General features: G+C 37.0%; 1 pseudogene across 1 annotated transcript; it reads left to right on the forward strand.

The window, feature by feature from the left end:
- On the forward strand, positions 1 to 27,254 carry LOC311170345 (proteasome subunit alpha type-2-like; annotated as a pseudogene). Its single transcript has 2 exons — positions 1 to 69; positions 26,459 to 27,254. The product of its transcript is annotated as a proteasome subunit alpha type-2-like (transcript).
- The last annotated feature ends 393 nt before the right edge of the window (positions 27,255 to 27,647 follow it).

The following is a 27,647-nucleotide window of genomic DNA, read 5'->3' on the forward strand; positions in this document are numbered from 1 at the left end:
ATGGTGCACGTGACATGCAAATTTGTGGATAAAGCTGAAACGCCTGTCACCCTCGTTTATTCCCAACAGGTGAGTCAAGAGTCATGCCAGTCAGATGAGATGCTGAGTAACTTGGCTTTTTTTTTCCCTCCCTGATTTAACTGAGACCTACAATGTTATTTGATGCCGTTTTCTGTATTTAATTAATTTAACATTCCAGATTTTTAATTTGCATTTAATTTAACATTTCAGGTTTTTAATTTACCAGATATTGTTTATCAAATATTCATTTCAGAGACTTTCACCGTATATACAGTGCATACCCCTCTTTAATTAGTGTGTGGTAAATTAATTCTTCTATCCGTCTCCTTCATCAGATATTGAATTAAGGAAGTTGCACTGTTTCAACACAGCACATAAAATCATTTATTAAACTAAGATGGTAAATTTCCCATGTATGTGTGTTGCTAGTCTGCTTTCAGGCTTAACCTGATAAAAACTGTTGTGGTTAAAACCAGAAATCTGCTATTACTTAAAACTTGCTGCGTGGTTTAACAATAGGAGTGGTAAAGTTTGTATCCTATCCAGTTTTCCTCTTTTTTTACTCCTGGAACTGTAGTTACCACCTCCCTCCCCAGCCTCCTTCCTCTGACTCCCTGTATCCATAATTATCATCCTCTTTCCCCTTGGACTATTTCTTAAAATGAGATTACACTTGTCAAAGCTTGCTGTTAACTTTCTTCACAACTCAGACTATCACAAGTTACAAACCTACCTTCTCATGTCAATGTTTTACATTTATTTCTCTCTTACCTCCTCCCTACCTCCTAGCAAATAACAAACCAGTTTCCAAATTGATGTTGTGTATAGGAAGAATTCTGTCAGTAGGAACCTTTGTGAAGGGACAAGTCTTGTCTCTTCTTTTACATCGTAAACTATTTGAGAACACATTTTGTTCAATTCTGCATTCTATAAAGGGCCAGGCCTAACATAGTGTCTTATCAAATAGGCAAACAGCAAATGTTTGTTGGGTGTCTGGATGGATGGATGCATGGATGGATGGATGGATGGAAAGATATCTACTCTATGCCTGATTCCAAGCTAGTTCTTTTAAGCTATATTTTACAATTTAAATATTTCTCATAATGAGGAATTATCCCCATTTAACAGATGAGAACACTGAGGTTCAGAGAATTAAGTGAGGATTTATTCATGATGTCATAGTCAGCAAGGAATTGATCCCAAATTTTAATTCCAATCTGTCTGATCTTTCTATATTTCTCACACCTTGGGTGGATCACCTACATCATCTGTGGGGTTGCTATGGTCTGAATGTGTTTCCCACAAAATTGATATGTTGAAATCCTAGTTCCCAAAAGTGATGGTATTATTGGGTGGGGCCTTTGATAGGTGATCAATAACAGGTGAATGGGATTAGTACCCTTATAAAGAGACCCCTAGAGAGACCCCTCATGCCTTCCACCTTGTGAAGCTACAACAAGGAATCTGTGACCCAAAAGAGGGTCCTCACCTGACCATGCTGACCCCTGATTTAAGATTTCCAGCCTTCAGAACTGGGAGAAACAAATTAATGTTTGTAATACTGACCCTATGGTTTTTTTGTTTCAGCCGTCCCAAAAGACTATGACAGAGGCTTATGCAAAATTTAAAACTCCTCATTTGAAAAAGTATTAATAATTTCAAGACAGTAATAGCAGAACATTAAACCTAGCGTGGGGCCTTTCTGAGTACGGATCTTGAGGGGCTTCCCAGGTAACGTAACCAGGAAGCCAGCCCTGGAGTAGGGACTTAATAGTCATTACCCATGTTCCAGCTCTAGTTCCTCATTAGAACACTGTCCCTTAAAGCCTCTGAGTTGCTACACTCAGAGAAATTTTTCCAACCTGTCAAAAGACCAGCCTCTCCCTGTCTACAAACAGGAAGTAGAACCTTGTTCAGATTTTTGTGATAAGTTAGATTCATAGATCTAAAAGCACTGGAAATGCCCAGTGGGCAAAGAATGCCTTAAAATATGACTCTATCACATTCTTCATGTCTATCACCATCAACCTCATCCCATTACCCCTATGAGAGGTGCAAGGTAAGAACAAGGGAAACGGTGCCCTTGCTCTGCACTATCTCCCCAGCCAACAAAAAACCCAAACTTCCTAGTAGATCTATTGTCCTTGCTACCCTGATGAAATAGATTGAATGCATAGGCAGGTAAAAAAAGCACCAGATATACAGAAATTGTGAGGAGTAAAGTAACAAACAGTCCAACATTTGAGTCTAACAGTCAAAGCTGAGAGTGGTATTCCAGAACAAATTCTCCTCTTTGAATTTCTTTAGCCAATATCAGGGCCAGTTAGGTGTGAGCCAAATCTAAGGAGTCCTAGTGTAAGACTCAACACTTTTTAAATTTTGTTTTATATATTTTTACATCATTTTTCATTTTTATACAATGTATGCATTTTCATCTTGATTATAGACCCCATAAATTTCCCACCACCCTTGTTGTGATCCTGCTCCCTTTCCCCACCTCCACCCTGCAGTGTGTCTCTGGCTTACAGTTGCCTGTTGATTTTGATTTTTACATTATTATAATTAGTCTTTTTCCTGATCCCTTATTTGGGTTTTCTGAATTCCTGCTATGAGTAAGACCATCCAATAATTTTCCTTTTCTTTCTGGTTTATTTCACTGAGCATGACCCCTTCCAGATCCATCCATGTTGCTGCAAAAGGCATGAGTTTATCTTTTTTGATTGCTGGAAACTCAACACTTTCTAAGGTCACAAGCTAGATGACTTCTCCCACCCCTATGGCCATCTTGCTATATAGCAAGCATTCTTCTCCAAAGGAATGATAATGATTGACATTGATGGATTTTTGAAGAAGTCCTTATGACAACAATTTCTGATGTGGCCATTGATAAAATACCCCAAAGCAGAGACAAGAAAGTTTTTGAAATCTTGTGGAACAGCAAAGGTGGTGTTGGAAACTGCTTGTGACCTTGAAGAACATATTTATGCCAATAATAATTAAGAGCAGCACTGAGGTCATTGAAGATGAAAGTGTGCACCATGTCAGGGAAAAACATGTACAATTTGACTTTGGAAAAGTCAAGTTTTGGTGTCCTTCAGGGCAGAATTTGCATCACCCTTTTTCCTTGAAAAATCTCCAGAATCGAATATGAATGGATATGATTGGAGAAGGTCAAAAAGAAGCTGTTCCAAGGGGAAAAAAACTTTTTGTTCCTTTGTCATTTTTGTTTCTTCTAAAAATAATGGTGCTTATTAAAATTTTTATGTGGTGTTTAAGTATTATATACCATCTTTAACTTCATCTATTAGGGAACTTTCCTACCGTCTCTTTCACCTAAAGTCCAGAATTGAAATGAGGGCATTTGATTTTCCCTTTATTATCCATTGTGCTCACTAGAACAATGACACTGTTCCCTGTAGTGCCCTGTCTGATTACAGAATCCACGTTTGAAGTGGTTGTCAGCCAGGAGGTCCTCACCATCATTTTCTGTGAGGCATTCTTTTTGATGTTGTTTTAGTTACAGCATTTTGGTTTCATTTTGTTATTGGTTTGTGGGTTGTTTTTTTTTTTGTAATTATATTTTACTGAGGTAACATCAGGTTACAACACTATATATGATTTATAGGTATATGTCACATTTCTTCAGCTCTGCGTTACCGTAGCACACTCACCACCAAAGCACACATAATCATCAACCATTGGCAGATCTTTGGGTCTGCTCCCCAGTTTGGTCCCTATACCACACCCTCTTTTCTTATGACCTCTGTTCTACGGTTAGATTTATTGGGTTTGTTTAGTTTATTTTCATCTGTTCTTTTTAGTTTCTCTATGGTCCACATATTAATATAATCATCGGGGATTTTCTTTCTCCTTCTGACTTGCTGCACTTAGCACAGTGCCCCCCAGTACCATCACTGTTGTCCCGAATGGCAAGATTTCATCATTTATTATAGTTGAGGAGTATTCCATTGTTTCATATGTCACATTTCCTTAGTCTCTCATCTGCTATCAGGCACTTAGATTGTTTCCATGAATATTGGGCAGTGTAAAAATTGGTGCAATGAACATAGGAGTGCATATATCCCTTTGAAATAGTGTGAGTGAAATTCCCAGATCACATGGTAGTTCTACTTTTAATTTTTTGAGCAAACTCCATACTGTTTTCTATAAAGCCTAGACAAGTCTATGTTATCAGCAGCAGTGTGCCAGGGTTCTTTTTTCTCCACATCTTCAATGACACTTTTTTCTGGACTTTTTGATGTGAGCTGTTCACAAAGGTGAGAAGCAGTATCTTATTGTGGTTTGATTTGCATTCCCCTGATCATACGTGATGAGGAGGATTTTTTCATGTGCCTGTTGGTCATCTGTATGTCTTCTTTAGAGAAGTGTCTATTTAGCCATTTGCCATTTTATTATTGTATTTTTGCTTGTTTATTGTTGAGATATATAAGCTCTTTGCAGATGTTGGTTATTAGCACCTTATTTGACATATGATGTACAAACACACTTTCCCTATTCACTTGAGTGTCTTTTTGGTTAATGATAGCTTCTTTCACCATAAGAAGTTGAGTTTGATGTAGTCCTATTTGTTTATTTTAGCTTTTTTTTAAAAAGATTTATTTTATTTATACAAGAACTTGGGTATAGGCCAGAGGCAAGGGAGGGTGACAGAATTCACCAGAGGCAGAGTGGGGAGCAGAACAGGAAGGTGGATGGAAAACAATGCTGAGGAGAGCAGCAGGCGAGACAAGAGAGGTCTGCCATGCCATGTGGGTATCTCCCTGGCTAGCCAGGAATCGAACCTGTGCTGCAGAGTCTGCGGACAGCTTCACAGCACTGCGCTCAACCCAGTGCACCACCAGGGAGATTTTAGCTTTTGTTTTCCTAGCATTTAGAGTCAAGTTCCCAAAGACATCTCTGAAGTCAGTCTGTGGATTGTTTTGTCTATGTTTTCTTCTATATGTCTTATGGTTTTAGGTCTTACATTCAAGTCTCTAATTCATTTTGAATTAATATTTGTATATGGTATGGAATGGTAATCTATTTTCATTTTGTGTGTAGCTGTGTACTTCTCACAACAACATTTGTTGAAGAGACTTTCTTTTCTCCATTGAATAAACTTGACCTCTTTGTCATAGGTTAACCATCCATATAAGAGTAGGTTAAGTTCTGCACTTTCCATTCTATTCCATCAGTCTGTGTGTCTATTTTTATTCCAATACCATAATGTTTTGATTACTATAACTTTGTAATGCACACTGTCCAGGAGTGTGATATCTCTTCTTTTTTGTCAGTATTTCTTTGAATATTCAGAGTAATGTTTGTTTGCAAATAAATTTCAGTAATGTCTGAAGAATGCAATTGAAACTTTGATAGGGATTGCATTAAATATGTCTATTACTTTGGATAAAATGTCCATTTTAACAATGTTAATTTTCCAAATCATGAGTGAGGAATGTATTCTATTTCTTTGTATCTTTGTTTGTGTTGTATAAGTCTTTCAGCTCCTTTGTTATGTTTATTTCTAGGTATGTAATTATGTTGGATACAAGTATAAATGGGATTGTTTACTTCTTTCTTTTCTAGTTCATGGTTTGCATATAAAAACACAACAAATTTTTGCATATTGTTTGTGTAGGCTGTCAGTTCACTATACTGATAGTTTTTTAGTGGAGTCTTTAGGGATTTCTGTGTATATTATCATGTCATATATAAATAGTGATAGTTTTAATTCTTCATTTCCAATTTTGATTCATTTTATACCTGTCTCTCACTTGTTCTAGCTAGGACTTCCAATATACTACTAGTAGTGAGAGTAGACATTCTAGTCATATACCCGATCTCTGAGGAAAAGTTTTCAGCTTATCACTATTGAGTATATTAAGCTGTGGGTTTCTGATCTATGGCCTTTTTTTTTTTTTCTTAGTGAACTTAGAGGTTTGACTGTTGTCTTTATTTTTTCAAAGAACCAACTTTTGGTTTAACTTGTCTTCTGAACTTTTTTTAATTTCCATTTCCTTCATTTCTGTTAAGATTTTTATTGTATCCTTCCTTTTATAGAGGATTTTCATTTCATTTATTCTTCCATTTCTAGTTCCTTATGTTGTAAGTTTAATTATTTGATCTCATTCTTGTTTCTTAATGTAGGCCTGTATGGCAATATACTTCCCTCTTAAAACTGCTTTTGCTGCATCCCATAGGTTCTGATAGGTCATGTCTTCATGTTGTCTCCAGATATTTTTTTAATTCTTCATTTAATTTCCTTTTTTAATCCAGTAGTCATTCAGAAGCATATTCTTTAGTGTTCACATATTTGAAGTTCTCCTGCTTTCTTTTTGTGTTGATTTTTAATTGATAATATTATAATCAGACAAGATACTTGATATGATTTCAATCTTCATAAATTTATTGACATTTTTCTGTGACCCAACATTTAGTCTGTTCTTGAGAATGTTCCATGTGCAGTTGAGAAGAATATGTACTAAGCTTTTCAGAGATGCTATCTATGATGTTCTGATTCTCCTTTAAGATTATTGTTTCCTTGTTGATTTTCTCTGCTTGTTCAATCCATTGAGAAAATTGGGCTGTTAAGTCTCCTATTACTATTGTGTTACTACCAATGTCTGTTTTAGATTTGTTAACAGTTGCTCTGTATGTTTTGATGCTCTTTCATTTGGTGCATAAATATTAGTGACTGCTATGTCTTCTTAATGGGTTGCTCCCTTAATCATTTATATTGTCCATCTCTGTCTCTTGTTGTCTTTTTAGCAGGAAATCTATTTTATTAAATATAAGTATGGCTGTCCCTGCCATTTTTAGGGTACCATTTGCTTGTAGGATTGTTTTCCACCCTTTTAACTTGAGCCTCTTTATCTTTGGAGCTAAGATGGGTCTCCTGGAGACAGAGGAACATTGGGTTTTATTTTCTGAACCAGCCACTCTGAATTTTTTATTGATTAGTTCAGTCCATTTATATTAAGGTGATTATTGGTATTTGTGAGCTTGCTACTTCCTTTTTGTCTTTAGTTTTCTGGTTCTAGTTATTTCCTTGTTCAATTTTTTTGTGGATTTTCTTTTCTTTGATTTAAATAGAAGGGTTCAATGGGAAAAATGAACCTAGGGAAAATCTAGTGTTGGCAAGCTCCCTCAGCTTTTGTTTGTCTGGGAAGGTCTTTATTTCTCTGTCATATCTAAAATAGTGTTATAGAACAAAATATTCTTGGCTGGCAGTTTTTATCTTTGAGTATTTTATCATTCCATTCTCTGCTGGCTTGAACCATGTTTACTGAAAAATCTTATGACAGCCTGATGAGAGTACCTTTATAATTTACCTGCATTTTTCCCCTAGCCACCTTCAATATTCTTTATTTATACTGCAGTCTTGATAGTTTTACTACTCTATGTCTTGGTGTAGATCTCATTGCATATAGATTTTCATTTAGCGTCATAGGCATCTATATTTAGTTCTTTCTCCAAATTTGAGGTTTTCCTCTATTATTTCTTTTAATAAGTTCTCTATTCTCCTTCCCCTGCCACCATCACCACCACCACTGTCTCTTCCTCTTTTGGGATTCCCATTGTTCTGATATATCATATTCTAATGGAGTCAGTTCATTATCAAAGTGGTTTCTTCATTTTTTTGTTGTTGTTTGTTTGTTTCTTTTTACTTCATTATTCTCCTGCATTTTCCATTTGGGTCCTTTTCACATTAGTATCTTTGAGGTGACTGATTTGATTCACCATTTAATCTATTCTGCTTCTATTACCTACTCTACAATTTTTATAATCTCAACTATTAAGCTCTTTACATCCTAACTCTGTTTTATTTTCTTATTTAGAGCTTGACATTCTCTTTTGTGTTCATAATTTTATTTCTCAGTTCATTTGTTTGTTTTTCTGATTTTTTGTTTCTATTTGATTAGCCTTCCTGAGTTATCTTGATTTGCCTTTCTGTGTTTTTGTCTCTCTTTGATTTGTCTTTATTATAGCAATTTTGAACTCTTGTGACAGGGAAATATAATCTTCTATGTCTTTATGGTTAGTATCTATAGTTGTTCTCTCCTTGTGATGTCATATTTCCTTGAGGTCTTGAGTTGCCATGCGTAGTACTTTTAGCCTGTATATTTTACTGTTTTAGATTTTCCTGTTTATTTTTTTTTATACTTTTTTTTTAATCTTTAAACTCTATTTATTTATTTCTTTTTGATGGACCCTCTCCGGCAGCTGGGGAACGAATTGGTGCTGCAGAGGCTGCGGGCAGCCTCTGCAGCCCAGCACTCAATCGCTGGGCCACCAGGGGAGGCCCTCCCTGTTTATTTTTAAAATATCTATAACAGAGATTAGAGTTGAACTACTTTTACTTTTCCCATAGGTGGCACCATGGTTTTGTTTTAGTTTTTGTTTTGTTTTGACTTTTTTCTTGCTTCTATATGTACTGAGACCTGTTTTTGCAGTTGTTGAGTCAGAAGGCAGCAGAGGGGCCTGAAGGAGTCCAGCTACTAATGAGGATGTGCCAGGAATGGGAGGAGGGCAGGCTGGCTTGTGCTTGTGGCACCACTGATATTCTGCCTCCAGATCAGAGACTGCAGTCTCTGAACTGTCGGTGAAAACCACAAGTCCGTACCAGTGCTGAGTTGTAGGGGATGGGAGGGTAATCCAGCATTAAGTCTGTTCTTTTTACCAGGACCTTGGCCTGTGTGGCATACCTCAGCAACTCTGCACATGTTTTCCCTCAGTCAAGAATATGTGCCTCCACATCATTTAGTACTTTCTTCCCCAGTCCCCCAACGTAACTGTAAGCCTGCCAATTTATCCCCTACCCCAGACCACAACTTCCATGTGTTTTTCTCTATCCACTTCCTGCTCAGTGAAGCATGACTTTCTTCTGTGTGTCCTCGGTGACTTTGGTGTTGGTCTCCAAATCCAAGGGATATTCCAATTTTACCATGGGACTCTCTGGGTATAGTGTCCCTCTAGTTAACTCTTAGATAATCTTCTCTGGAAAAAGCAAAGAACCTCCTCTGCTGCCATTTCGTACAGTTCCTGTTATAGTCATAATGTTGGCTATAGAATCAGCAACTCCTTGTAGTATGGGAAACTACTTGAGCCATACTTTTTAAAATAAACTTTTCATTTGGGAGTAATTTTAGGTTAACAGAAAAGCAGCAATAATAGTACAGAGAATTCTCACATATTCTTCACCTGGATTCTCATAATATTAACATCTCATGTAACCATGGTACAATTGTCAAAACTAAGAAATTATGTTGGCACAATATTATTAACTCAGATCTAGACTTTATTCAATTTTCACCAACTTTTCCAATAATGTCCTTTTAAAAAGTAATTAATAGACTTCATTTTTTTGTACAATTTCAGCGTTAGAGAAAAATTGAGCCAGTAAGACATGTCCTATATATCCGTATCATCCCTGGCCTTCCATCACTAGCACACTGTCTCTGTAGTTAACATCTTTTTTTTTAGATTTTTTTTTAAGATTTATTTATTTATTTATACATACAAGCACTGGGTACAGTCAGAAGCACAGGAGGGTGAGAGAATTCACCAGAGCCAGAGCGGGGAGCAGAGCAGGCAGAAGGACCGATGTACACTGCTGAGGGGAGCAGCGGGCGGCAGGAGACGTCTGTGCACCATATGGGACCCTCCTCCGGTGGCCGGGGAGCAGCCAGGGATTGAACCGGCGCCGCAGAGGCTGCAGGCAGCTTCGCAACCCAGCGCTCAACCGCTGCGCCACCAGGGAGGCCCATGTAGTTAACATCTTGCATTGGTGTGGTACATTTGTTAAAATAATGAATTAATATTGATGCATTTTTACCAACTAATATTCATAGTTTGAATAAAGTTTGTATTGTATTGTACACTGCCTCTAATATTCCTCTGTCCCTCATCTATTCATCCCTCATCCATTGCCTCCAAAATCCTGACAACCACTGATCTTACTATCCCTTTAGTTTTGCCTGTTCAGAAATATCATATATTTGGAATCATATAGCATGCAGCCTTTTCAGATTGTCTTCTTCCATATTTATGTGCATTTAAAATTTTTACATGTCTTTTTGTGACTTGAAAAATACCTTTTTTCTGTTCCAGGATCCAATCCAGACTTTCATATTTAGTACAGAGCATTTTTAATATTGGCTTTTCCATAGTCAGAATTCTTTTCAAAACAAGACTTTTGTGTCTTTTGGTGATTTTTATTCCAAACTTAATTTTATATCTACTTCTCTAACAAATACTAATTAAGCTCTTATTACATGTCATACATTGTCTTAAACAAGGAATATACAATTTGAACAAGCTATAAAAATCCTTGCTTCCGGGGCTCCCCGGTGGCGCAGCGGTTGAGCGCTGGGTTGAGAAGTTGCCTGTAGCTTCCCGCAGCCCCTGCAGCGCCGGTTCTGCTCCCTGGCCACCGGAGGAGGGTCCCACATGGCGCGCAGACCTCTCCAGCCACCCGCTGCTCCCCTCAGCAGTGTACTTCGGTCCTTCTGCCTGCTCTGCTCCCTGCTCTGGCTCTGGTGAATTCTCTCACCCTCCCGCGCTTCTGACTGTACCCACTGCTTGTATAAATAAATAAATAATCTTAAAAAAAAAAAGATAAAAAAAAAATCCTTGCTTCCAAAGCATTTAAAAAACATTCCTAAAATTACTACTAAAGGCTGTATACTATTCAAATCTATACATTTATTTTAGAATAGACCAGTTTAAAATGTTCTCTATTTCTAATCATATGTGATGAATATAGATCTTTGGTTATTTTTCGTCATGTCCCAGGAGAATATTAGAAGTAAAAAGACAGGCACCTTTTTTGAGCTATTTGATATATGGCTCCATAGTACTAATCAGAAAGAACGTAGATGTTGACACTTATTTCAACCATGAAAGTTTTTGTCTTTACTATGACAAAAAATATTCCCCTCTTACCTTACCCCATACTCTCTGTGGTTGCCCTCAGTTTCTTTGCTCTCTTCCAGTGCAAGCAATTGGACTTCTTATCCCAAGTTAACTTCTTAAGATCCTAATTAGTTCAAGCAATCCCGCCAAAATTCTTTTTTCTTATATGTGTATGCCACAAGCATTTATATGACTTTAGTGTATACCATTCCCTCAGGGACCTACACTTAACTTCTTTAAGCCCAGGTTCCTCCCTGTGAAATTGTCATACTCTAATGATTAAGGTCAACCTTTATGAAATGTCTTTCATATTTACAACTGTTAATTGCTCCCAGGTGACCAAGTTATATTTCTATGACCCCAGAAGGTAACATTAGATAGTGAAAAGCATATAAACAGAGGGCAAATTTTTGTGATTCTTCTCAAACCCACTCTCCTTGCCTCTCCAATATTTTACCTTGTTCTTATATATACAAACCTAAGAGATAGTTTCTTCTTCTAAAAGGTTTGTTATCTTTAACCTCTTGAACACAGTGATATGTACTGTCTTTGAAAGTGGACTATCCTAGGCTTAAAAATTAGTACAATTATTTACTTATTTGTGACCTCAGATAAGTACATAAACTCTTGAAGTCTAGATTCCTCTTCTCAAATATTAGGGTACTACATGGGCCTCCCTGGTGGTGCAGAGGTTAAGTCTCAGTACTATCAAGCTATCACCAGTCTCTCAGGTCAGGGACCTAATCCACATGGCTCAGCAGACCTCTCCTGTCTCTCCTGCTGCCCCTCAGCAGCATATTTCAGTCGATCCACCTGTTCTGCTCCCCACTGTCTCTGGTGAATCCTCTCAACCCCACACCTCTGACGCAGATTCCAGTTTTTATATGCATAAATAAATGATATAAATCTTTTAAATAAATAAATAAAAATGGGGCACTACAAATAGTCATCCACAGATAGTGCCTACCATGTACCAGAGACTGCTGATTTGATCCTCATTACAATATAAAGAGGCAAGTTCAATTATTATCAATCTTATTTTATAAAGATGCAAACAAAGGCACAGACAAGTGACCTGCTCAAAATCATACAGCTAGTAAGTAGCAAAACTAGGATTCAAACCCAGGAAAACTGGCTTAAGTGTCTAAACTTTTAACTTTTACTCTACATTTCACTGACAGTGCATGAGTTAATGTGAAGATTAAATGAAACAACCTATATTAAAGGTCTATTACTTAGTATGTATGGCATACTATGACACATACAAATTTATACTCCCTTTTACTTGCTCCCATTGTGACACTGTTATTTTTTTGGTCCTGGGTACTCAAATCTCTGCCAAACATGTGTAGTGAAATCCGACCATCCTGTCTATGGATTAATCACAGAATGGCACCAAAGGAGCAGTTTGTCATTCCTGGAGGAAGGGATGAAGGGAGAAAAGTGAGACTGGTTTAAGGATGGTAATGTGGTCATGAAGGGACTTAAGTATCCATGGGGAAGCAATGTAATGTAGGTGTAGGGTAAATGGTTTTCAGGCTTTACTGCCCTCCCACCATTAGGATTGCCCTGCCTGATGGGATACCTGCAGTTGTTACATTGTTGCATACTCTCTTTGTTTACCTTTGTGGGCCATGGGAGGAGTATGGAGATAGTCACCAAGAAAATGCAGGAAAGAAGTAGGAGAAAGAAGCAGAAGAAAGCTAAAGGAGAAAGAGAGAAGCCCAGAAAGAATCCAGGCGCCCCTGCGTGCTGTGTACCTGGTTGCTGCAATGCATGTAAAGCTCAATAAAAATCTGAGAAAACCACTGTGGGCTCCAGGACTCTCCTTTAGCCATCTGCTGGATCAGAAAACCTGCATTTTGCCTATCCTGCCCCTACAGTAGGGTAAAGAATATAGGCCTCAGAATCACCCAGGTTCGAACCCAGCTCTGTCTACCTCATAGGGTAGTCAAAAAAGACTTAAATGAGATACAGTGAAAATGATGCTCACAAAGCCATCTCTACTTAGATTCATTTACATTCACACAATTGGACACTGTCAATAGTCCAGGAAAAAAATAAGACAACTTAAAGGAAAAATGTTTAAATATGTAGCTCTATCTTAAATTTACTAAGCAAATGGATTATATTTGATACTGTTGACAGAAAGCTGTCATGAAAAGTCTGCTGGGTTCTGAAAATAAGGTAGAACTTTGGGGATAAGAAGGGAACAAATGTAGTATGTAATGGTGTGTCTGTCCCTAAAGCAGTGCACTTATTCAGGCTTCAGCAAACCTGGATGAAATAACCCTCTTGATTCTCAACCATTTATTGTTCAGATCCTATATTTACCAAACAACCTTCTTATTAATAATTAGACCCAAAAGGCTGTCCAGGTAGATTGCACAGAAATATTTCTAGCCTAAGAGAGAAAGCTCTTAATTATAAATATATGGAAATCAATCTTATATGAATAATATTTATTGCTGTTCAGAGAGAAGAATACTTGTGCTATAATCTACCCTTGGATCTATCAGAAAAATTTTAGAAACTCCACCTTGAATCTCTGACTGTCTTATCACCTACTGTACACTAGGTAGGAGCTTAGCTCAGTGAGGTATTCAATGCTAAAATGGCACAGTCCCCGCTGAAACAACTTAAAATCTAGTAGAGACAACAAAGCAAATAAATCAAGAACTAAAATAAGGCACAAAACACACAAAATTCTCTCTCATTATCACCTTGAAAAACCCCCAAGGCCAAGTCTAGGCCTGTTAGTTTTATTCAATTTAAGGAGGTGATAATGAGGAGAAAATGTTCTTGCCCATTAAAAGAGTCCTTAACCTGTAGATTAAGACTAATGTTAAATGGTGGAATTTTACCTTTCACATTATAATGGTAAAATACTTTATATGATGTACTCTTTAAAAGATGATTTCTGCAAATGGAGAAGGGTGAAAGGCATACTTAGGGGAACAGAAGTACAATGTATCTGTAATATTTTAAAAAGAAAACAAAAAGTGCTGATGACAAAGGCCTTTTGTCCTTACAATGCTAAATGAGTGAGTCAACAGATACAACTCAGTGGGTGCCAAATCAAACCAGTGCTTGTGTGACTCACTGACAAAAAGGGTCTGCACCAGTCCACATCCCACCCTCACACAAGGCTCACCCTCCCCTGATATGCACATATACTCCTCATGTTTGCTTATAACATCTTATGTTGCTTTCTCAGCCCAGACTGCAAAAGTATATCTATATTAAGCTATTCCTGCCCTCAGATAATAGTTACTGAAAAGATCTTAATGGCATGCCTCACATTTTGTGATAATAAAAAAATATCAAAAATTCTGCATTGAATCTGGATCTTACCACCAACTAATTGCAATTGTGGAAAAGTCACATTCCCCCCTTTAAGTAATTGTGTCCACCTCCAAAGTTAATGAAGAGGTTTAGTTTATGATAGTGATGAGTCTCCTGAAAGCACTGCACAAAACTGAAAAGCATGAAGTTGCACACTTTATCAAAGGTCGTTTCACAGAGAGAAGCTTGTTTTTAAGTAAGAGAAAGATAATTTGATCAATAAAGTTACCGAAGGAATATTGAACTTAGTTATGATCTTCTAGTGACAGAACATTCTAAAAAGCAAATTAAAATAATTGATGTCCCTTATGTTTATAATAGTGGCCAGAGACAATTTTAGGCCTGAGAAAAGTATAACAAAATATGTTAATAAATAAAGTCACATTTTAATTTGAATATATAAGCAATAGAGACTTCATTTAGATATGTATCCCATGTTGAGATCAACAAGGATCCCAACAAAAATTCTGACATTAGTCTGTCCTGTGGACAAGATACATGGGTCCCAGAAGCTGTTTTGCTACAACTAATCTTGGGCACTGATGGGCCATTTGTAACTACTTAAAAGCAATCCAAATATTGAGACTATGTATTGAAACAGGAAAAACATCGAACTAGGAAGCAGGGATCCCAAGTTCCAGTTATTGATTTACTTTTTTTTCTTTATTGAGCTAACACTGGTTTACAACACTGTATATGGCTTAGGGAGATAGGCTCACACTTCCAGATGTATGTTACCACACTGCATTTACCACCAAAGCACCCACAGTCCTTTGCCCTAGACCATTGGTCCCATCCACATTGTTGTCATTAATGTTTGTGTAGCAACCTTGGGAGTCTGTAGGCTTCTATTTTTTCATTTATGTAGTGAAATGGAGTCATGAGCACCACCTCAGGGCCCTTCCAGGGAAGTGCTTCACTGACAACTATCAAATTAATAAAGTTCAAAAGTCAGTAATAGATCATGGTGAATGCCCCACCTTAAAGTCTTAAGTTAGGAAATCTCCATTTCACTCAAAGCATTCAGCAAAGACTGCTGGGCACTAGGGCTAGGCACAGATCATCTAGGATATCAGTGGCCATCAGGATAACAGCAAAAACAAAAAATAGTAGAAAGTACTAAAACTGAATGGAATTTCTTGATCATCTAGTTCTAACCCTTTCTTGCACAGAGGAAGACATCAAACACTGAGAGGGTTTTAAGTCATTTTCTAACACTGTACAGCTAGAGGAAGACACAAGGAAAGAGTGCAAGATGAACAGAGCACTAGATTAGGAGTCCTTGTTGAACAAGGAACCATTTGTGCCATCCAAGTTCAGCAACCACATCTGTCCAGGCCTCAGCCTTTCTTTCAGGGGCATAATGTAACTTAAGTACTATTTCTTCCACTTTTACTCTCCCATAGGTGGGATTTGGGACTGAACACAGATCTCCTAAACCCCTGCCCCAGCCTCCCTGTCCCACTAAAAAGAAATAAAGTTGCTAGAGAAATGCACCAACTGCAGAATCCTGGGAAAAGGAGAGAATGGTAGAAACTGCTTTGTTGTGGAGCATGTTTTCACCCCATGGAGGCTTACCTGCAAATTTGTTTATGCATCTCTCAAAATAGCCTTTACCTGAATATGGAGATCCTTTGACTCATTTGCTCACTTAAAACTGTTAATTTGGGGGTAGGAAAAAGAATAAATTGATAGTGTTTCAAATGAGAAGACAAAAAGTTTGCTTGTTTACAAAAAAGTTGATGAACTTCAACTTCAGAGTCCTCCACTAGCAGGAATGACCAGATGTTGGGAGGACCCTAGCAGTGCTTTCACATGCTCAGCTAATCATATAAAATTTGCAGCAATTAGTTATTTTATTTTTTATTCTTAAAGAAGGCATTTTGCCTCAGGACCCATAAAAACTATATCCACTCCTCTCCTCTCCTTCCTTTCTTTTTCTGGAACTGGAAGAGGGAAGCATATTTTTTTTCTTTAATGCAAAGAAATGTGCAGAGCAAGTCTGAGGATAGTAAGAAGAACCTATAAAGAGCAAATCCTACGTGAAAGGATCAGTGTCCTACAATGAGAGGTGGGAAGGGTTCAGCTGCCAGAGCATTGAAGTTTGCTGAAAACATACTGAGTTTAAAACTCGGACTGTCTTTTGATTTATAAAAGTCACAGCAATTTTGATTTATTTCATATAATGATGACAGATCAAAAACAAAAAATTGTCAGACAATCTGGCCAATGTTTTTCTTTTTCATTAACTTGTCTGTTCTCCTGATCAGTCAAGTCAAGTCAAAATAAACCTGTTTGCTGGCACGGTCACAAGTTCACATGTGGGTGAGTTTTAAAGTTACTATGAGAAAAACCCATAGGAGGATTCATTTAACTTTTAACCCCATCTACCTTAGAAGAGGCCAACTAGAACTTCTAAACTTCATTAAACAGAACTGTCCAATCAGGGCCTTTTAATCCATAGTAAGTAAAAACATGTTTTGTACAGAAGGAGCCTTCCAATGTGCTTGCTAAGGGTGCCAGCACATAAAGGCTCTGTACTGTCACTGGTTTGTCCCCTCTAGATGCCCATATGTGTCTGAGAGAGGAAATAGGGTGTGGTGAGTTGTGAATTTTTAAGGATAATTTAATTAAGTAGCTGTTACCAGATGCCTCTCTCCATTACAACCCCAGATATCACATGTAGCTCCATAGATTTCAGAGCTCTGCATTTAAAATAAAACTTCTGTGAAAAAGCAGCAGATATTTAGAGGGGGAAAGAAGTCAAATGTTCTAAGTAAAGCCAAATGAAGGCCATGAAGGTCCTCTCACAGGCTAGATACACATTGTTAGCCAGCCTTGGAGGACACTGGATTCTTTCCAGGTGGAAGAGGTCAACCTGAACATAATATGATTCAGTAAAATATCACTTTCCTCCAAAGATTCTAAAATGCAATGTTTCCCAAACTAACCAGATAAGAATTATCTGAAGCAGATTTCCAGGACTTAGGCGGAGTCCAGGAATCTGTACTTTTAGCAAGCATCCCAGGTGATCTTATCACCATCACAAAACCAAGACTCAGAGTGGCCCCCAGAATCATCACATTATTGGAATAAAATACGATATTGGAATAAATCTCTAGTCACGAGGAAATGTGCCTTAACCTGCACACAGCTGGGAAGCCACTGGGATGCATGGCTTAGAATTTCATCTCCAAGCCAAGATGTTAAACATATCAATGAATGAGCATTTCTTATTATCACCCATAATGGTTTCCTTCCTCATGTCTTCGGGGAATGCCATATGCCCAGAATTACTGGCAGCTGAAAACAAAATATTAACAGAATAAATTACTTCAAATTAGGCATGTGCTGCTGAATGATTCTAAGGTACTTGGAATATTAACAAACTTGGACCTGGCCGAGGATTGTTAATAGCTTTGTCCTCTGAGCACATTCTTTGAATAAAAACCTTCAGATTTTGCTTTCAACTGCCCCAATATTAGCATCTTCATCATGTTGCAAAAAAAGCAAAGGGGTGGTTTTGCCAGCTCTTCAAAGCTTTCTCTGTGATACCTGCAATCAGAGAAGCTCACCTTGGGGACAGTGCCAGAACCCAGGGCAGCCTCCTTCTCTTGCCTGCCAGAGAAGGTAGTGCCAGTTCTAGCATGATCCCGACAGCTGAAGAATGTGAGGAAGGCGGAGGAGGGTCCTGTCTCTGCCTGAGGGAAGTAAAGACTCACCTCCTCCTCTCCAGGGATGCTCTCCAACTAAGAAGGGCTGCCAAGATCCAAGGTCAAGCCCGTCACTCATATTAATGGTGATTTGAATACCAGAATTATGAATAAATATAAACTAGTTAGAAAGTGACTGACTTCCTACCGGTTGGGCTCTATAACATGCTATTAATATGTCGTGGTTTTATTTCCTGAAAATAAGTATAATTTTTAATATTATTATTATTAGTTTTAAGATAATATATCCACATGTTCAAAACTAACATGATACAAGGTGAAAAGTCGAACTTTCACCCTAATAGTCCATCTACTTAGTTCCTTTCCTCCTGCCCAAACATTATCACTGTATTTAGATTTTTGTACATTCTTCCAGAATTTATGTAAAAACAAGCAAATGCAAATATATGTTCATATTTTTCTACTTTTTATACAAAAGATAACACTCTAAGCTTACTATTGTTATTAATACTATTTTTTTTTTTCAACAAACATATCTTAGAACTCTTTCTCTATTGGTACAATGAGGGCTTCTTCATTCTTATTTATAGTTGCATAGTATTCCGTTATAGGATGCACCTAAGTGTAGTGATACTATCAGCTTTGTGTTTGTTTTCCTGACAGTGGGAGAAATGTCTTTACTTCAGATACCTGAAAGCTAAGTAAGCCCAGTAACACAAGAGGGTCAGTGTGAAGTTACACCTGCAGAATTTGTAGAGATTCTCAGAAGGAAAAGCATAAGAAATGTATTCTGTTCCATATAATTACAAAATTATTTAACCTATCGTGTTAAACAGTAAGAAAGCATCTGAGAGAATTTAGAAAATAATTTTAATCCAAATCTGGATTAACTAAAGTAAACAAAGTAAAAATACGAGAGAGAAACAGAATCTTCAAGCTCCTCTACTTCTAGGAGATACCAAGTCTGGTTGCAAAAGCCTGTTTGAGAAACAATGAACTCAATTGTTTTAATTAGGAGGGAAGAAAAGACAGTGGGTAAACAGAAGGACAGAGGAAGACAAGGAGGGTCAAGAAAGCAATATTCATGTTTCATTCTACCAGACTAAACTGTTTCCTAAGTAGTATTTCCTCCATACTCTCATTTTATAAAAGAAAAATGTTTCATTTGTAGCTCAATGTTTTTGGCCACAATAGTATTTAAAAGACATTCCTTTTGTTTTTACCAGTCCTTGAACTGTTAAGTTATGTAGATATTTATGCTGTTCCCTTCCTAGAGTTTTCCTCTCCAAAGAGGTCAAAACATGAAGTTTCATTTATGGTTTAAAAGCTGCAAGTATACCAATAAGTCATTTTAAACATTAAATAAGCTCCAAATATTTCTGAAAAGTTGACCTAACTTTAACACGATCCCACTTTTGTTGTCTAGCTGATGCTCAGAGGCCTGGAATGTTAACTAAATTTAGCCAAAACTAAACTAAATATGTGTATTCACACAATAATGATAAGAACATATACTGGTACCATATAAACCTACAAATATTCACATTCTTAGAAGTTGCCTTTCTGAGAAACTATACTAAGGAAGTTTTTTACTTTAATTACAGAATGAAAAGCTACAGGGAACTCGATTTAGCAAGTGTTCTCAAATATTTTGGTCCCAGGACCTCTTTACTTTTCTTAAAAATTAACTACTCCATGGAGCTTTTGTTTATATGGATTGTATCTACTAATATTTGCTATATTCAAAATTTAAACTGAGAAATTGAGCTAGAAACTCAAACAATCACTCAAGGGCTTTTCCTCCAGATGTTCATCATTGCTTCAGTACGTAGCAGAAGTATTTCATAAGTACTTCTCATTCCACCACAAGAATATTAATAGGACTTGTACTCAAGGATTGAAATTCAATAAAATTAATAATTTGTTATTTAATTAAATAGCTAACTGATTTTTAAAGTAAAACTGGTTTAACTGTTCTTTTATCTAATTATTACTTATTAATTATTATGTAATTGCTAAGTTTAGTAATCACAGCACTATGCATAATTAGACAACAAAAACTACAAAACTTATGAAAAAATGGGTTGGAGACACAACACTCAAAAATTTTGTCAGTGAACCTGTTACAACAAATAAGAACTTAAAAGAAACACTTAAATCACAATAAAAAAACAACAGGATCGTTTTGGGCCTCCCTGGTGGTGTTAAGTCTCACCTATGAAGCTATAGGCAGCCACTGTATCACATTAGATCCCCGGCCAAGGAGCTGACCCACATGGCACAGCAGACCTCTCCTGTCTCATCCCTTGCTCCCCTCAGCAGTGTATTTCAGTTAATCTGCAGGTTCTGCTCCCCACTCTGTCTCTGGTGAATCCTCTCATTCCTCTTCCCTCTCCCTCCCCCACCCCCCACCTCTGGCCTACAGCCCAGGCCATGCATAAGTAAATAAATAAAATAAATCTTTAAAAAAAAAAAAGCATAGTTTTATGCAAGCATTTTATGAATGTGACACTTTATCTTGAAAGAGACCTGCAGTTTGTTATGCAGATGGATGTCTGCCCACTGGGTTCCTAGACTCTTCACACTAGATGAGAGAGGCAACATATAATAGAGACATAGAGAAAGAGAGGAAGGTAAGCTAAAGAGAGTAAAAAGAACAGAGAACAAATAGGAACAATGTAAAATAGACTAAGAGGAAAAAAATTAAATGGAGAGGCTGCTTCTTGGCCCATGGTGCCAAGGTGCCAGGGGAGGGAAATGTCACAGGTTGCCCACTATCATGAAGTGGTGCAAGGAGGGTTGTCTGAAATGGTACAGAAAGTTGTAAGACCAGATGTCAGTGGCCATATTTCCTTGTCCTGTGAGGAGGGTTGATGTCTATATACTCGGTATGTGTATTCCTAAGAGGCTGGATTCAGTTGTGTTCAGTTTTCTGTGTTTATCTAGTGTTTAATACAAAGAAACAGTGCACATGCAAACCTGCTCGAGTTGTTCCCAGGTAATATTAATCTAATCATATTGGAATAAATTTATGTTTTCAAAACAAATGTCATAGCAGAACTGACTATATTTAGATGATCTTTATAAATATGGAAACATGTACACAATATTGACATTAGTTATATCTCAGTGTAGGATTATAGGTCAATTAAATCTCCTTTCTGCTAACTTGTATTTGCTACATTACCTTTGAGCAACGTATCAATTTATAATAAGAAATATGGGAAGTGTTTTAAAATCAGTGGAAAATTTTGATCTGAGAATTGGACTCTTAGTGGTTAACTAATCACACTTGTTGATTTTTAATGTTGCACATCTGAAACTAATATAATGTAGTAATGCAATGTTATTTCAATTTTAAAAAGAAGGAAATCACCAATATGAAAAAAAAAAAATTGTGATCTAGTTCTCAAAATCAACTATAGGGGCCTCCCTGGTGGCACAGGAGTTGAAGACACTGCACTATCTGGCTATCACCAGCCACTATAATATGATTTCTATCCTTGGCCAGGGAACTAACCCACATGGTACAGCAGACCTCTCCTGTCTCGCCCGCTGCTCAGCAGTGTATTTCAGTAGATCAGCCTGTTCTGCTCCCCACTCTGTCCCTGGTGAATCCTCTCTGGCCCCAATACCTCTGGCCTGCACCCCAGTTCTTATACGCATAAAATAAATAATTTTTTTTTTCAAAAATCAACTGCAAAATTATTATTCTCTTGCTGAGCTAACAAAAAATGTTAACTCACCAACTGATCTCTGAGGATCACCCTGGAGGCTCTGATCTGCATTTTCCAGTTCAAACAATCAAGAGCTCAAGCTAACAGGCACCTGCAGACTGGTCTTGCCTGGTCTCTTCGTTTTACACTTGAGGAAATGGAGGCCCAAGGAAGTGAAATGACCTGCTCAAGGTCACGTAACTGGTTGGCGACAAAATGACAAAATCTCCTAGCTTTCAGTATAATTATCCTTTTTACTCTTCACTTGGCTTGTTTTTCTGTTTTTTTGGCCAACAGTCACAGAGCTATTGTGGCATTAGGATAGGTTCACACAATACCAAATCAACAAATCATTTCAGTCCAAAGGAACCTAACAAAACAAAACTGCCAACTAGGTGAAAAATAAAATCATGCCAACTTCTTGTCTCATACCGTACAGACAAAACAACCAATAATTACGTAGATGTTTCCCTTTCAACTAGTTGCTTTGGCATCAGGTTCTCACAGCCTGTATTAGAAAACCAAAGATAGAGGTGGTAGGAGAGAAAGGAAGGGGACCCTTATTTTCTAAAGGCAAATTAAACTTTTCAAAACCCTCCTACCTATAGAAACAACTGAATTTGGACATTAGATTTAACTGTATTTGCCAATAACAATCAATACTCTAGACTACAAAAGCAAACAGCCATTTAGAAGTCAACTGTGCTTGATATGAATACTAGGTACTCATAAGTTTCATGTATTCAAATATCCTCAATCAGTGATCTAATACAAATGAAATAGGGAACGTGAAACCTTCTCATGTCAGTTTAAGCTACGGAAAAAACTGATTTGTGTCTCAATAGCACCAAGATGATTTCATTTATCTAAAATAATAATGATTATTATAGATAATAGAAAATTTGCTACTTGTTTTTAATAAGCAGCCAATTCTATATGCAGCTCATCAGGCTAAAGCCTGAGTATATCTGGGGGGAGAGTGTACCTTTTAAGCCAAAAAAGATGGAAAACCTGGCAAGGCCAAATACCTTCTACTCTCAAGATCCTGATGGGAACTAAAGGAAGAGGCTGGTTTCCGGACTTAAACAATTAAGTAATCAGCTGCCTTTGGTTACCCCTAACAACTCACATAGACAAGGAGATTACCAGGCAAACAGACTGCAACAATTCAGGATCCAGAGCCAACCGGAGTGTTGAAATGACACATATTCCCAGGGCAGTCAGTACCTTCTTGTTTGAAAAAAGAAGGAAGTGGAATCATTTTAAAAAGGGTTCAAGACTTGGCAGACATGTGCTGAGGTGTGCTTATTAACATAACATACGCATAGAAAACCAGTCCAAAACGGCAGTTGTGGTTAGAAAGTTCAGGCTTCCCAGCTTCACCAGAGGTCAGGCTCCCCAACAATAAGCAGCCCTACTTTTTGTCAAAATAATATTTACTGAATTTTTTGTATGTTTATTTTGGTTATTTTGTGATTAGAATGGTAATGTCCAGGTTTAATTCTGGAAAATACAAAAGAGCAATAATGAAGAAGAAAATTAAGTTCACCACAGAATCCCACTCACCCATACATCATGCCGTACACCTTACATATACGATTTTCATTTGTTGATCATGCCTCAGTAAAGCTGCATAGTGAATAAATGAATGCCTTCACCCAGAAATAACGTCATTTTAACATTATTGTGTATGTATCCCAAATCTTTTTGCTTTCTTTTCCACTTTGCTTCATATTTTCATAGTTTTCCCACAACTTTTTCAGTTCCTTGAAAACTGTTTCTAATGATAAAACATTTTGTGATACACAATTGATGCTTGAACAACATGGATATGAATTGAGCAAGTCCACTTCCACAGTGTTCAATAAATACGGTACAGTACTACAAATATATTTTCTCTTCCTAATGATTTTCTTAATGGCATTTTATTTTCTCTAGTTTGCTTTATTGTAAGAATATATTGATATATAATACTTATACAAAATATGTATTTACCAACTATGTTATCATTTATCATTAAGACTTTTGGTGAATATCAGGCCATTAGTAGTTAAGATTTGGGGAGCTGAAACTTATGCACAGATTTTCTATTATGGAGGGAGGAGTGGTGCCTGGCTCCCCTAACCCCTCATACCCCAATTTGTTTTCTCATTTTTCCAGAGTTGTTCATTAAGATTAGTATCAAATTTTCTCTTAGAAAGATGTCTGGAAAAAAACCTCACTTTAAATACAAAGACACACATAGGTTAAAAGTAAAAGGATGGAAAAAAGATATAAAACATAAGAAAACTGGTTATCTATATTAATATTGTACAATGAAGTTATCAAAGCAAGGAATATTATCAAGGATGGAGGCATTTCATAATAGTCTAAAATCAATTCACTGAGAATGCAAAACAATCTGAATAAAGAATGCCTGTTCTGCTCCCCTCTCTGTCTCTGGGGAATCCTCTCACCCTCCCTTGCCTCTGGCCTGTACCCCAGTTCTTGTGTAAAAATAAATAAATCTTTAAAAAAAAAAAAAATGCACCAAATAACAAAGTTTCAAAATTCATGAAGCAAAATCTTAAGAAGTAGGGACCTCCCTGGTGCAAAGGGTTAAGCACCGCACTATGAAGCAATCTGCAGCCTCTGTAGCATGAGTTCGATCCCTGGATGGCCAGGGAGCAACCCACATGGCGAAGCAGGCCTCTCCTGTCTCACCTGCTGCTCCCGTCAGCAATGTGTTTCAGTCAGTCTGCCTGTTCTGTTGCATGGTTTGTCTCTGGTGAATCCTCTCACCCTCCTGCATCTCTGGCCTATACCCTAGCTCTTGTATTCATAAATAAATAAATCTTTTTTTTTTAAATCTTAAGAAGTAAAGGAAAAAATATGTCCATATAATTGGCAATTTCAATATTTCTGACTTAGTTGATAGAACAAAAAGATAGAAAATCAAAAAGGATGTAGAATTGAACAATATTGACAATCAACTAGACCTATTGACATTTATAGAACATTCCACCTAATAATATAAAAATAATTTCTTAGCTATTTTTAGAATATCTTTGTGAATGATGAAAAAATTACATATTGAAATGTCTGTAGGTATAGAAATTCTCAACAAAATATAAGCAAACCCAATTCAACAATACATTAAAAGAACTGTACACCATGATTAAATGGGATTCCAGAAAAGCAAAGATGGTTCAACATCCACAAAAGAATCAGTATGATACACCACATCAACAAAATAAAGGTTTAAAAAATGATATGATCATTTAAATAGCAGAAAAAGCATCCAGCATATACTTATGATAAAAATTCTTGATAAAGTGGGTATAAAGGGAACATAACTCAAGATAATAAAAATTGTATATGATAAGCCCACAACTAACATACTCAACAATGAAAAGTTTAATGCCTTACCTTTAAGAGGGGAACAAAGACAAAGATGCCCATTTTTCACCATCTTTTTTCAACAACTACCAGTGGAAGTCCCACCCAGAGCAATTAGGCAATAAAAAGAAATTGGGGAAGAAGAAATAAAAATGTCACTATTTGACTTCATATAGATAAAACCCTAAATTCTCTGCCCAGAAATTGTTAGATTGAATAACCTCAGTAATGTTACAGGATAAAAAAAATCAATATATAAAAAAGTTGCATATCTACAGACCACAAAGAACTATCAGGAAAAACAATTAAAAAAAAAAAGAATACAATCCCATTTATAAGCAAGTCAAAGAAAAATAAAATACCTACAAATAATTTAAACCAAGGAAGTGAAGGATGTAGCACTGAAAGCTATAAGATACTGATGAAAGAAATCAAAGAAGAAACGTAGAAATGGAAAGATAGTCCATCTTAATGGATTGATACAATTAATATTGTTAAAGTGTTCATAATACCCAAAATAATCTATAGATTCAACATGATCCCTATCAAAATTCCATTGGTAATTTTCACAGAAATAGAACAGGCAATCTTAAAAGTTTGATGGAAACATAACTGACCCTGAACAGTCAAAACAGTCCTAAGAAAGAACAAAATTGGAGGCATCACACACCCTCAATTCAAACAATATCACAAAGCTGTAGTAATCATAAGAGTACACTATTAATACAAAAACAAACAGATCAATGTAATGGAAACCCCAGGAGTAAATTTACCCATTTATGATCGATTAATTTATAACAAAAGAAGTAAAAAAAAATACAATAAGGAAAAGACAATTTATTAAGTAAATGGTTTTGGAAGAACTGGAACCACACGCAAAAAAGGTGAAATCTAGAGGCCTCTGGTGGCGCAAGGGGTTCAGAGCAACCCTATGAAGCTTTCTGCTGCAATGCAGCACAAGTTCGATCCCAGGCCAGGGAGCTATCCACATGGCACAGAAGACCTCTTCTGCCTCACCCACTGCTCGCCTCAGCAGTGTATTTCAATCAGTCTGCTTGCTCTGTTTCCCACTCTGGTGAATCCTCTCAACCCCCACACCTCTGGCCTATACCCTAGTTCTTGTATGTATAAATAAAATAAATCTTAAAAAAAAAAAGGTGAAACTAGAACACTATCTCACACTACACTACAAAATGAACTCCACATGATTTAAAGATTGAGGATCCCTCCCCCACACTCTAGATTACTACAGGTGGGGGAGGGATCCTCAATCTTTAACAAACCAAAAAGGCAACCTACTAATGAGAAAAGATATTTGTAAATCATGTTGCAATGGTTAATATCCAAACTATACAAAGAACTCATACAATTCAATTTTTAAAATCTGATTAAAAATTGGGGGCTCTCCAGATAAAGATAGCAGAGCATGGTTACAGCTTTTTGCTGACTACCTTTAGCCTGTCTGGTAAACTTGTCCAGATTGAATACACTTTGGCTGCTGTAGCTGAAGGAATCCCTTGTAGCTGCAAATGGTGTGGTATTAGCAACTGAGAAGAAACAGAAATCCATTCTGTATGATGAGTGAAGTGTACACAACATGGAACCAATTACCAAGCATGTAAGCTGGGTGTATAATGGCATGGGCCCAGATTACAGAGTGCTTGTGCATGCAGCCCAAAAACCAGCTCAGCCATTCTATCTGGTTTGCCAAGAACCCATTCCCCACAGCTCAGCTGGTATGGAGAGTAGCTTCTGTGATGCAAGAATACACCCAGTCAGGAGGTATTTGTCCATTTGGAACTTTTTTATTTATTTATGGTTGGAATGAAGGAAACAACATTGATTTCAGTCAGATCCATCTGGAGCTTAGTTTTCCTGAAAAGTCATAGCTATGGGAAAGAATTATGTGAATGGGAATACTTTCTGTAGGATGTAATGATGATCTAGAACTTGAAGATGCCATTCATACAGCCATCTTGACCCTAAAGGAACGTTTTAAAGGGCAAATAATATAACATAGAAGTTGGAATCTGCAATGAAGCTGGATTTAAGAGACTTATTCCAACTGAAGTTAAAGGTTACTTGGCTCCTATAATAATGAAGTGACTGAAAACTTTGAAATTTCTAATAATCTCTCTACTTGAACATGTTTAAAGTATGTTTTGTTTTTGAAGACTTTTTGCAAACTTATTTATACATGATCTGACAGACTGATGTCTTTAAAATGACAGTTATAATGAATTGTTAAATCCAAAATATTAAAATTAAAAATGGACAAAGGTCTGGATAGAATTTTTCTAAATAAGACATACAGATGGCTGCAAATCACATGAAAAGATACTCAACATCACTCATTATCAGAGAAATGTAAACCAAAATCACAGTGAGATACGATCTTACAACTGTGAGAATGGTAATATCAAAAAGTCAAGAAACAGGGGCCTCCCTGATGGCTCAAGGGGTTAAGTCTCAGCCCCATGAAGGTATCTGCATTACAAGTCCGAGCCCTCACAGGGAACTAACCCACGTGGCGCAGCAGACCTCTCCTGTCTCGCCTGATGCGCCCCTCAGCAGTGTATTTCAGTAGATCCACCTGTTC

This window comes from Talpa europaea (genome assembly GCF_964194135.1).
Source record: "Talpa europaea genome assembly, chromosome: 4".
Classification (NCBI taxonomy): Eukaryota; Metazoa; Chordata; class Mammalia; order Eulipotyphla; family Talpidae; genus Talpa; species Talpa europaea.